At 38.9% G+C, this 12,809-nt stretch overlaps 1 protein-coding gene across 1 annotated transcript in view; it reads left to right on the forward strand.

Moving 5' to 3' along the window:
• The window catches only part of LOC104089167 (U11/U12 small nuclear ribonucleoprotein 31 kDa protein), a 129,161-nt gene that overhangs the window by 7,691 nt on the left and 108,661 nt on the right, over window positions 1–12,809 (forward strand). The gene's annotated exons all lie outside the window — the stretch shown is intronic.

Genomic DNA, 12,809 nt, shown 5'->3' on the forward strand with positions numbered 1-12,809 from the left:
TCAACCCTAGGTGATTTCAAGTCTTCTAATGTAATTCTAGTGCCGAAAAACCCGAATTAATTGCTAGTTTCGCTTCCTTGTTCTTGTGGCAGAATTGAAGGGATATTTCGTGGAAAATTAAGGTCAAATTGGAGTTGTTATTTCTATTTAAAGGTAAGGAACCTATTACTCTATATATATTTAAGATTATCAAAGTTGCGGCTAAGTCGTTGAAGCTAGAACTTGTGAAATATATATCGAAAGGCTTGGTAGTAATGTTGTTGGTTGGTGGACTGTTTTGGGAGGATCAATATGATTATTAATGATGTTGTTTGGGCTGTTTGGTGATTGTATTGACTTGTGTGAAGTCATATAAATAGGGGAGGTGCTGTCCGTTTCATCGTAAAATAGGTTGCGGTCGATAAATAATAGTTACGACGCTTAAACGATAATGATAGTGTCATTTCTCTTATTGTAGACTAAGGAGTCGTGACATTTGCATAGCTTGAGGTTGGGCAGTATATACAAGGTATGTGAGGCTATCCCCTTCATTCTTTTGCATGACTCCGATTGTACATAATGTAATGAACGAGCTCCCAAAGATACTCTACTCTTAGAAGCTAGCAGTACTTACATTGCTGCCCTTCTTATGAAACGATTGATATTGATGTTACTTCTCTTATTCTTATATTATCAATGTTGTTGGTAGTTCCTTATTCTTATAAGATTCTTGATGAAGAGTTAATCCTAATAACATGTACGAAGGATACCGACCTTACGTCACTCCGAAAGGTTCAAAATGTGATTCCAATGAGTCCAGCATGCATCATATATATGTATCTATTTTACTCTACCGAGCCGCGCTATAGTCGGCCGGGTATGGCACCTATTGTGCAACCACTGATCAGTTGGGTTTTACCGAGCTCCACGTGGCCGGGTACGATTCTACCGAGCCCTATGATGGCCGGGTACGTTTTACCGAGCCTATTATGGCCGGGTACGATATGATGATGGTGATGCCCACAAAGGCGTATGTTTTAAAAGTTTATGTATATATATGTATGTATCATGTATTTCATGTCAGTAGCCCTCAGAGGTACCCAGATGTCACAGGTTGTATATTCTCTATCCCTGTTTACATTACTGTTCTTACTTATGCTTTCTTGCCTCACATACTCAGTACTTTATTCGTACTGACGTCCTTTTTATTTGTGGACGCTGCATGTCATGCTGCAGGTCCTGATAGACAGGTAGACGTAGCTCCCCCACCACAGTAGGCTGTCCAGTTCAGCGGTTATTGGCGAGATCCCTTCTCCGGACTTGCCGTGGTCTTGGTATGCATTTTTGTTATAGACATTATGGGTATGTCGGGGCCCTGTTCCGGCAATGTTGTAGCACTTATGTTCCTTTAGAGGCTCATAGACATGTGTCGACTTATATATGGTTTAGAATGCCTTTTCGGCTGATTTTTGTTGTATAGTCTTTCATGGCATCATGATAGCTCGTACCTTATATATAGTTCTTAACAGTCTTGTCGTCCCATGTTATGTATGTTCATGACATTATCTTTCATTGTTGGATGTTCATAATCCATGTCTACTATTTATATTGATCTTGTCGGCCCTTAAAGATAATAAGGAAGGTTAGATAAAATGTACGTTGGTGCTCGGCAAGTATGGCCCGGGTGCTAGTCATGACCCTCCAGTTGGGTCGTGACAAACTTGGTATCAGAGCAAGTCTGTCCTAGGGGTTGTCTATGAGCCGTGTCTAGTAGAGTTTTGATTTTGGATGTGTAGCGCGCCACATTTATAATCAGGAGGCTACGTGACATCTAGGGTTGTTACCTTCTTCCTGAATCTAGATCGTGCGTAGAGTTTAGTCGTAGGTGTTCATATCTAATATTTACCTTGTTTTCTTTTAGCGATTCCTTCGACTAGGAAGCAAGCGATTAGTAAACGTCTTGATACAACTGTGGGATAGGGTAACATTCAGGTGCTTCCAGCCATAGCAGGCCAAAGTGAGCCTCAGAGTGAGATGCCGTCTCATACCTCTCTGTCTCCTCCAGAGGATATTAGGAGGCACCCAGTACATCCAGTTCCTCTGTCTGGCACTACAGACCATGATATGCACAGTGCGGTGTAGTTGTTGACTAGCTTGGTAGGTGCTCAGGCTCAGAGGCAGAATACCGGGGCCGCTGATAAACCGGTTAGTGCGAGAGTTCGTGATTTTATTAATCTAGACCCTCCAGTGTTTACCGGATCAGACCCCAAGGAGGACCCACAAATATTTATTGATCAGATTCATCGTACATTGCGGGTTATGCATGATAGTGATACGGGGGCAGTAGAGTTGGCTTCTTATCGATTACGGGATTTAGCGGTTTTCTGGTATGATAGTTGGGAGAGATCTAGGGGTCCGAACACTCCTCCAGCCGTGTGGAAGGAATTTTCTGAGGCCTTTCTTCGTCACTACTTGCCAGCTGAGATACGACGAGCTAGAGCTGATAAGTTCTTGAACCTTCGACAGGGTAATATGAGTGTACGAGAGTATAGTATACAGTTTGATTCTTTAGGAAGGTATACTCCCCATATGGTGGCCGAGATGAGTGATAGGGTGCACCTGTTCATGAACGGGTTGGGACCACATCTGATAAATAAGTGCACAACAGCCTCATTGGTAGAGGACATGGATATTTCCCGTATTCAGGCTTATGCCCAGACCCTTTAGGATCATAAGTTATATGCTAAGCTCTCTAAATGTGAATTCTTGCTGAACTCAGTAGAATTCCTTGGCCATGTGATATCTGATGAGGGTATTAGTGTCGACACTCAGAAGATCGATGCAGTGAAGAATTGGCCAAGACCTACAACACCGTCAGAAGTCCGCAGCTTCCTGGGGCTAGCAGGATATTATAGGCGGTTTGTAGAAGGGTTTTCCTCTATATCAACACCATTGACTAAGTTAACACAGAAAGCTACCAAGTTCCAGTGGTCTGATGCTTGTGAATATAGTTTTCAGGAGCTAAAGAATCGATTGACATCCGCGCCAGTGCTCACTCTCCCAGAAGGAACAGAAGGTTATGTGGTATATTATGATGCCTCAGGTACAGGTTTGGGGTGCGTATTGATGCAACGTCGGAAGGTGATTGCTTATGCATCAAGACAATTGAAGAAGCATGAAAAGAATTACCCGACTCATGATTTGGAATTGGTTGCAGTAATATATGCTTTGAAGATATGGCGGCACTACTTATACGGCGTCCATGTTGACATCTACACAGATCACAAGAGTTTACAATACATCTTCAAGCAGAAGGAGTTGAATTTGAAGCAGCATAGGTGGCTTGAATTATTGAAAGACTATGATGTCGAGATATTGTACCATCCCGGTAAAGATAATGTTGTGGCAGACGCTCTCAGCCGTAAGTCAATGGGAAGCTTAATACATATTGAGGCAGGTAGACAAGGGTTGACCAAAGAGCTTCACCAGCTGGCCAATATGAGAATCAGATTGTTGGACTCTGATGATGGAGGTGTTACTGTACAGAATATAGCAGAATCATCTTTGGTAGCCGAGGTAAAAGCACGGCAATATGAAGATCCTACCTTAGTAAGATTGAGAGAGGGAATTCAGCAGTGTAAGATTACAGCTTTCAAGATCGGAGGAGATGGGACACTGAGATACCAGGGCCGATTATGTGTACCTAGTGTGGCAGGGTTGCGAGAGAAGATTATGATTGAGATTCACCAGTCCCGATATTCTATCCATCCTGGCTCGACAAAGATGTATCATGACGTTAAGGAGCAGTATTGGTGGGATAACATGAAGAAGTCTATTGCAAAATTTGTAGCCCAATGTCCTAATTGTCAACAAGTAAAGATCGAGCATCAGAAACCTAGTGGATTGATTCAGAATATAGAGATTCCGACCTGGAAATGGGAGGTGATTAATATGGACTTCATTATTGGATTACCTCGCTCTTATCATAAGTTTGACTCCATCTGGGTGATAGTTGATCGACTTACAAAATCTGCCCATTTTCTGCCAGTTAAGACAACTTACACAGCTGAAGATTATGCGAAGTTGTATATCAAGGAGATTGTTAGGCTTCATGGTGTGCCGGTATCTATTATATCAGACCGAGGAGCTCAATTTACGGCTAACTTTTGGAGGTCTTTTCAGAAGGGTTTAGGCACACAAGTAAATCTCAGCACTGCATTCCATCCGCAGACTGACGGACAGGCTGAACGTACCATCCAGACGCTTGAAGATATGCTACGAGCATGTGTTCTAGATTTCAAGGGGAATTGGGATGACCATCTGGCACTTATAGAATTTGCCTACAATAATAGCTACCATTCCAGTATTAAAATGGCCCCGTATGAGGCACTGTATGAGAGGAGATGCAGATCACCAGTTGGATGGTTTGAAGTCGGTGAGACAGAATTATGTGGGCCAGATTTGATTCACCAAGCCATTGAGAAGGTGAAAGTGATACAAGAGCGACTGAGGACGGCACAAAGCAGGCAAAAGTCTTATTCCGACGTCGTGATCTGGAATTTGAGGTTGGTGATTGGGTTTTCCTGAAGATCTCGCCGATGAAGGGTGTTATGCATTTTGGGAAGAAGGGTAAGTTGAGTCCGCGGTATATTGGGCCGTACAAAATTCTTCGACGAATTGGACAGGTTGCTTACGAGTTAGAATTGCCATCTGAATTGGAATTTGTCCACCCGGTATTCCATGTATCTATGTTGAGGAAATGTATTGGAGACCCTTCTCGGGTCGTCCCTATCAAAGATGTACAAGTTACAAAGGATCTATCATATGATGAAGTGCCAGTGGCTATATTAGATCGACAAGTCCGCAAGCTGAGAACAAAGGATGTAGCTTCCGTGAAAGTATTATGGAGGAACAAGAATATAGAAGAAATGACATGGGAAGCAGAAGAGGAGATGAAGTCTAAATACCCTTACCTATTCCAGAGTGAAGATAACGAGGATGCCGGGGGAAAGAAGGACGCATTATAAGGTGAAACGGCTCTATGAGGTAAGCAATAGCTTGTGAATACTCTTTTTTTTAATACAAAATGGTGATATGCAGATAATGTACATATCCATAATGCTTTGTATAGTCTTGTAAGGCCATAAACCCTTACATTCGAGGTCGAATGTTCCTAAGGGGGAGAGGGTGTTACAACCCAAATTCGCGTACCTTAGATCACGTCGTAAGTTAGTAGACGTAAATCCAAGAAGAGATTATCTTTGAGATGATAAGAAGTTAATCCTATTGGTCTTAAACGATACAAGGGTGTGTAAGAGTGGTTAACAAGTATTTGAAGTTAAACAAATCGAGGATGTTGTACTGTATTTTCGGGTAACACTAGAGGTGATTAATTGTCCCAAGAGGTCTTGTTTTAATGTATTTGAATCATATAATATCCGCATCATAAGTCTTGAAGTCAAGCGAGTTATGAAACAAAAGTCGATAAAAGTTGTCGCAACTTAGATTCATAATTTTACTTAAACTTTAGGTCAAATGTTGCTGCATTTTTCTCCTAATGTGCTTGGAATTATGGGGTGATCTACCTATAAAATTGAATATCTATGAGTCTAGTTTCCAACTCATTAAACCGTTCGTCAATACGATCTCGGAATAGAGAGATATTCGCGTTTTCGCAAGAGTGCGCCAAGCTGCTCTCTATGGGGCCCACAAAGGCGGTTTAAGACATATGGATATATATAAGATACCTCAACCCCGTTTTAAGTCATTATTTTCAGTATATTCAGACCTTAGAACCCTAAAAACACTCTCTCAAGGTTCTCTCATGATCCAAGACCCAAACAAAGGGCAAACAACACAAATCAAGTGTCGGGAATCCCGTGGCGCTAGTAAGTTTCTTGTTCTTCTTGTTGTTGCTGATTTTTGTGTTGTTCCAGCTCGTGTGGGAGGTTGTTTTAAGTGCTTTATGTTCTGTAAATACACCTTCAAGTTTTTAATATCAACCCTAGGTGATTTCAAGTCTTCTAAAGTAATTCTAGTGCCGAAAAACCCGAATTAATTGCTAGTTTCGCTTCCTTGTTCTTGTGGCAGAATTGAAGGGATATTTCGTGGAAAATTAAGGTCAAATTGGAGTTGTTATTTCTATTTAAAGGTAAGGAACCTATTACTCTATATATATTTAGGATTATCAAAGTTGCGGCTAAGTCGTTGAAGCTAGAACTTGTGAAATATATATCGAAAGGCTTGGTAGTAATGTTGTTGGTTGGTGGACTGTTTTGGGAGGCTCAATATGATTATTAATGATGTTGTTTGGGCTGTTTGGTGATTGTATTGACTTGTGTGAAGTCATATAAATAGGGGAGGTGCTGTCCGTTTCATCGTAAAATAGGTTGCGGTCGATACATAATAGTTACGACGCTTAAACGATAATGATAGTGTCATTTCTCTTATTGTAGACTAAGGAGTCGTGACATTTGCATAGCTTGAGGTTGGGCAGTATATACAAGGTATGTGAGGCTATCCCTTTCATTCTTTTGCACGACTCCGATTGTACATAATGTAATGAACGAGCTCCCAAAGATACTCTACTCTTAGAAGCTAGCAGTACTTACATTGCTGCCCTTCTTATGAAACGATTGATATTGATGTTACTTCTCTTATTCTTATATTATCAATGTTGTTGGTAGTTCCTTATTCTTATAAGATTCTTGATGAAGAGTTAATCCTAATAACATGTACGAAGGATACCGACCTTACGTCACTCCGAAAGGTTCAAAATGTGATTCCAATGAGTCCAGCATGCATCATATATATGTATCTATTTTACTCTACCGAGCCGCGCTATAGTCGGCCGGGTATGGCACCTATTGTGCAACCACTGATCAGTTGGGTTTTACCGAGCTCCACGTGGCCGGGTATGATTCTACCGAGCCCTATGATGGCCGGGTACGTTTTACCGAGCCTATTACGGCCGGGTACGATATGATGATGGTGATGCCCACAAAGGCGTATGTTTTAAAAGTTTAAGTATATATATGTATGTATCATGTATTTCACGTCAGTAGCCCTCAGAGGTACCCAGATGTCACAGGTTGTATATTCTCTATTCCTGTTTACATTACTGTTCTTACTTATGCTTTCTTGCCTCACATACTCAGTACTTTATTCGTACTGGCGTCCTTTTTATTTGCGGACGCTGCATGTCATGCTTCAGGTCCTGATAGACAGGTAGACGTAGCTCCCCCACCACAGTAGGTTGTCCAGTTCAGCGGTTATTGGCGAGATCCCTTCTCCGGACTTGCCGTGGTCTTGGTATGCATTTTTGTTATAGACATTATGGGTATGTCGGGGCCCTGTTCCGGCAATGTTGTAGCACTTATGTTCCTTTAGAGGCTCATAGACAGGTGTCGACTTATGTATGGTTTAGAATGCCTTTTCGGCTGATTTTTGTTGTATAGTCTTTCATGGCATCATGATAGCTCGTACCTTATATATAGTTTCTTGACAGTCTTGTCGTCCCATGTTATGTATGTTCATGACATTATCTTTCATTGTTGGATGTTCATGATCCATGTCTACTATTTATATTGATCTTGTCGGCCCTTAAAGATAATAAGGAAGGTTAGATAAAATGTACGTTGGTGCTCGGCAAGTATGGCCCGGGTGCTAGTCATGACCCTCCAGTTGGGTCGTGACACTCTATATCAGGGCAGATGTGTTCATTCAGCATAGCGCTCCTTATGGAGGAGTATTCAGACGTTGGATGTCGTTTCGTCGTCGGTTATTTCATGTAATACTATATTGTGTATTGTGAGTTGTGAAACGGTTTGATAAATTTCTTATGTGCTGAGGTTCCGCGTAGCGATGGTGTTATGTGAGAAGGATGGCTCTCGAGATTCAGATCATATATCGCACCTTAGTTGTGCTTGAGTTTTGTAGCGTATGGCGCTGCCGGTCCTTCCAGGGATGGTATTATGCACTTAGCGTGCTTGTGTCTGATATTCGGATATTTTGTAGTAATGAGCATTCTAACTTGGTAAGTATTTCCTTATAGATTCTTTTTGTGCGGATCGGGTGGCACGCCGCCACGGGTATGTTGTTTGGATCGAGTTGCACGCCGCAACAGTGTGATATTGAGTACAGTTCCCTATATTCTATTTTGTGTGTTTGTGTCCTATTTTTTTAGAAAGGTTCACGACACCTTTTCAGTTGTCTAATTAGTCACGTGGGTTGAGTAATCCTTTCCAGAGTTCGTTTTCCTTATGTATCGCAATCGAGTTCGTAGCTTATTAGCTCATTGTGGCGTCATATGAGGCTTTATGTCGTGTCTGAGGTGGCTTATTGCCTGAGTAACTCATGCTGATGGAGACGAGACTATTGGATCCGATATCAATGCGATCGGATTATATGAAGTATAATAAAGAGCAAATACCATTATTTGGTTATAATAGGGTGATGATTATAGTCAGGAGGAGAGACTCAATAATTTGTTGACTCGGCAGTTGGTTATGAATTTCTACACATTTCTTCTATCATGGAAGCATTTCAAGAGTTGGAACATGACTTATATGTATCATGAGGTGTGTTGTGAACATCAGATTCGTAGAATTTCGACTATTGTTGTCGGGGATGTTATTATGGGCATGCGAATGGTGCGGTGCATGGTTTAAATTCAACCAAGGTATGCAATCCTGTATTGGTGCATCGTGTAGTGATTGATACGGTATTCGTAGGTTGGAAACATGCATGATGGACAATTCTGGATGTTTGAATTGGGCTCTAAGACTTAATTGCCTAAATAAAGGGGAGAATCGTTAAATTGGCTCGAGCTAATGTGCTCAATTGGTTGTGGTAGCACGGGTAGGTGCTCGAAGTGTTAAACTGTGATTTTGGACAACTCCGGAACATTTCTTAGCACGTTCGAGGACGAACGTATATTTAAGTGAGAGAGAATGTAATGATCCAATCGGTCATTTTAACTTTTGGAATCCCGTTCCCTAAAATAAAACTTCTCGTATATGCTTTTAATGATTTATGAGTTGTGGGGATGGTTGGTTCGGTATTTGGAAGTGTCCGGGTTGAAATCGGAACACTTGGTTCCTTAAGTTAGCCTTAAAAGGCCAAGGAATAGCATTATTTTGAGAAAACGACCTCGGAATCGGGATTTGATAGTTCCAATACGTTCGTATGATGATTTCAGATTTGGGCGTATGTTCGAATCGGGTTTTGAATAACCCGGGAGTATTTTAGCGCTTAATAGTGAAAATTAACTATTTGAAGGTTTAAAGTTCTTTAAAATTGGTTTGGAATAGGTTTTGGAATAATCGAGGTCCGTTTGGAATTCTGAGTCTGGGAATAGCTCCGTATAGTGATTTAAGACTTTCACGCAAAAGTTGGTATCATTCCGAGTAGTATAAGTATATTTCGGCGCATTCGGAGTAAGTTTGAAGAATTTGAAATTTCTAAGTTGAATCAATTTGGTTTGAGGTGTGATTCTTAGATTTAATGTTATTTTACACGTTCCGTGAGTTCGAGCGAGTCCGTTTTATGATTTTGTATGTTCGGGCGGGGCCCGGAGGGCCCGAGTGTTAACCGGACAAGGCTCGGACCAACTTTGGACTTGGGAGAAAAATGTTGAAGCTTTCTACTTCTGGTACGTTCGCACCAGCTTTTGGACAGCCGCAGGTGTGACCCTCGCAGATGCGAGCTTCAATCGCAAAAGCGGAAGGGGGAAAGAAGGCCTGCCATCGCAAGTGCGGAACTTTGGGCGCACCTGCGAACGCGTAGGTGCGAGAATTTTGCACAGATGCGACCTTGGCCCAGGCGAGTGGGACTCACACCTACAAGGAATTTCCGCAGGTGCGAAAGCCGCATGTGGGGTAGTCCTCCGCATGTGCGAAAAAGCTGTTCATGCAGAATGTTAAAAAGGGGCGAGGCTAAGCCATTTTTGTCCGTGTTTCCTCTATTTTTGGGCGATTTTGGAGCTTCTTGAGAGAGGATTTCAACTAGCAACATGAAGGTAAGTTAATTCCACACCCCTTGAGTTAAATACATAGATTATAGGTAGATTATAACTAGTAAATCTTAGAAATCAAAGGTTTAGACGAAAAACCTAGATTTTATTTAAAAAAAATGAGATTTTAACCACGAAAATGGTTATGGAATTGGGTAGAAATTATATATTTGAGTTCTTGAGATTATGGGTAATGTTTTCCTCCAAAAATTTTCAGAATCTGGGCACATGGGCCGGGGGTGAATTTTTGGAATTTTACTGTTTTGGTTAGGGTAATTTAATTAATAGCCTAAATTCGAATTATTGAACATGTATTAACTATTTTGTATAATATTTGGATAGCTTCGGATATTTCGGCATCAAATTGAGAAATAAACGCGACGTAGTAATCGAAAAATGGACTTTAAGACAAGGTAAATCTCTTGTCTAATCTTGTGAGAGGAAAATTACCCCATAGATAATTAAATTAATAATTGTTGCTAATTGTGGGGGCTACGTACGCACCAGGTGACGAGAGTCCGTGCATAGCTACTATTAATGTTAAAGTCCGGGTAGTTTAGGACACAAAGTATGAATTACTTGTGCAAATTGTATTCTTTGTTTAATTAATATTATTTAATATATATATATATATATATATATATATATATATATATATTATAAATTGTTAGGTAAAAATATTAAAAGATGAAAATCTCATATGCTTAAAATTTATGTTTAAATTAATTTTTGTTAAGAGAAATTGTTCATTCTCCCGAATTTATCTTATAATGAATATACTCTCCTTCCGGAGATACATAAGAAAATATTCTCCTTTCTTGTGGAGCGGGCCGAACGCCTCGGCAGGATAGATGCATCTATGGATCGCGCCGCACGTCCCTCGTTAGTGTACACGACACTCTGGATCGGGCCGTACGACCTCGGTAAAAATCGTTCATAATAATAATAATAATAATAATAATAATAATAATTACTCGATACTTTGCTATTTTTAATTGCATCTTGTGAATTAAATTAATAGATTGAGAATTGTTGCATTTTAAGGAATTTAATTGATAAATTGGAAATTATTGGAATTGAACGGATTAATTTTCTCTGCTTGATAAGGAAGTTATTGTTATTCCTGTAAATGAGGTTAATTGATAAATTAAAAATTTATTGGAATTGAAGGAACTTAATTATTTCTGTTGGTTAAAGAAAATCATTGTAAATTCTATAAATCATGTTGATCTATATATTGCTATTTTTATTTTCATTTATTATTATTGATTCTTAGTGAGTATCAAAATCGGCCATCTCGTCCTTGCCTCTTCGATATTAGGCTTGATACTTACTGGGTATACGTTATTTTCGTACTGATACTGCACTTGCTGCACATTTCATTGTGCAGGTACATATATGTCTAGCGGTCTTGTGGACGCACAAGTTTGGTTAATAATTATGGGGACATATGTGAGCGGCATTATGTATTACGATCCGCAGCCAACAGAGTCTCATTCAGAGTTATTATATTTTCCTGTCTAATTTATATTCTGGACATATGCTGTATTTTATTTCTAATTTCCTATTAAGTGCTCATGCACTTGTGATACCGAGTTTTGGGAATGGTTGTGAATTGTTTAGAAATTTAGTTACTAAAAGTATTTATCATTTACTCTATGAGTTTTATCTTTATTATTTGATTGAAGAAATTTTGATTTCAAAAATACTAAAATAGGTAATTAAACTAAATATGTATTGTTGGCTTGCATGACAGCGGTGTCCGGCGCCATCACGACCTTTAATGAATTTTGGGTCATGACATTCTAAATATTTGAATAAAATTATTAAATTACAATCCTGTCCAATGGAAAACTTATATGCGATTGTTTTTACCAAATAAGCTTGAAATTTTAATACAAGGAAAACATGTATGTGATTGTTCTTACCAAATAAGATTGAAGCTATAATTCTTCTAGCAATAACTAGGAATGAAACTTTTATTAATTAAGATTGAAATTATAATTCTTCTAGCATTAAGTAGGAACGAAATTTTAATCAAATATGGTTGAAATTATGATTCTTCTAGCATTAAGTAGGAATGAAACTTTTTGAAAACTAAAAACGCTGAGAAAAGCACAAAACTTACCAAATATAAGAACCGTCGTCTTAATTATATTTGATTTTAAATCCCTAAATATTAGGAGTTCTACATAGATGAAATAAAGAAAAGTTTCATAAGAAAAACTTTATTTAATTTTAAAATTCTAAATATTTGAAAAAAATTATTAAATTACAATCTTGTCCAATGTGAACTCTATTTTTAGAGGGCAAAAAATGCGAACGACATTTCGCTAAAGGCTTTCGTGCTTTTAATATACTATAGATATAGTCAAAAACTTTTTTGATTTGCTTGTCCTTGAAAATATTTTATGATCTAAGCATCGTAAAGAATTGAGAGTTATTATTTTAATTCTTTTAAGTGAAATAGCGTCAATAGAAATTCAGTATTTTGCAATAAAACAATGTATAAAATTGGAATCAACTTTTGTGTTCCTCTTGTTGCCAATATATATATATATCCAAAAAATATAGTTTTGAAATGATAACATAATTGAAATAAGACAGAAACAGTTACGAACATTAGTTTGTCTTTAAATGCAGGAAGGGTCGATATTCAATTCGGTGAACACATGTTCCAACACATTAACTTGAATTGATTGATTGGAATTTTTTATATAATATTGAAAATTAGTTCTATTTTGATCATTTCTTGGATTCTGCTAACTTGCATTGAATTCATTTTCGAGTTTAAAAGTCAAAAATTACCGATATACAT

Source organism: Nicotiana tomentosiformis, chromosome 5 (assembly GCF_000390325.3).
Source record: "Nicotiana tomentosiformis chromosome 5, ASM39032v3, whole genome shotgun sequence".
Taxonomy (NCBI): domain Eukaryota; kingdom Viridiplantae; phylum Streptophyta; class Magnoliopsida; order Solanales; family Solanaceae; genus Nicotiana; species Nicotiana tomentosiformis.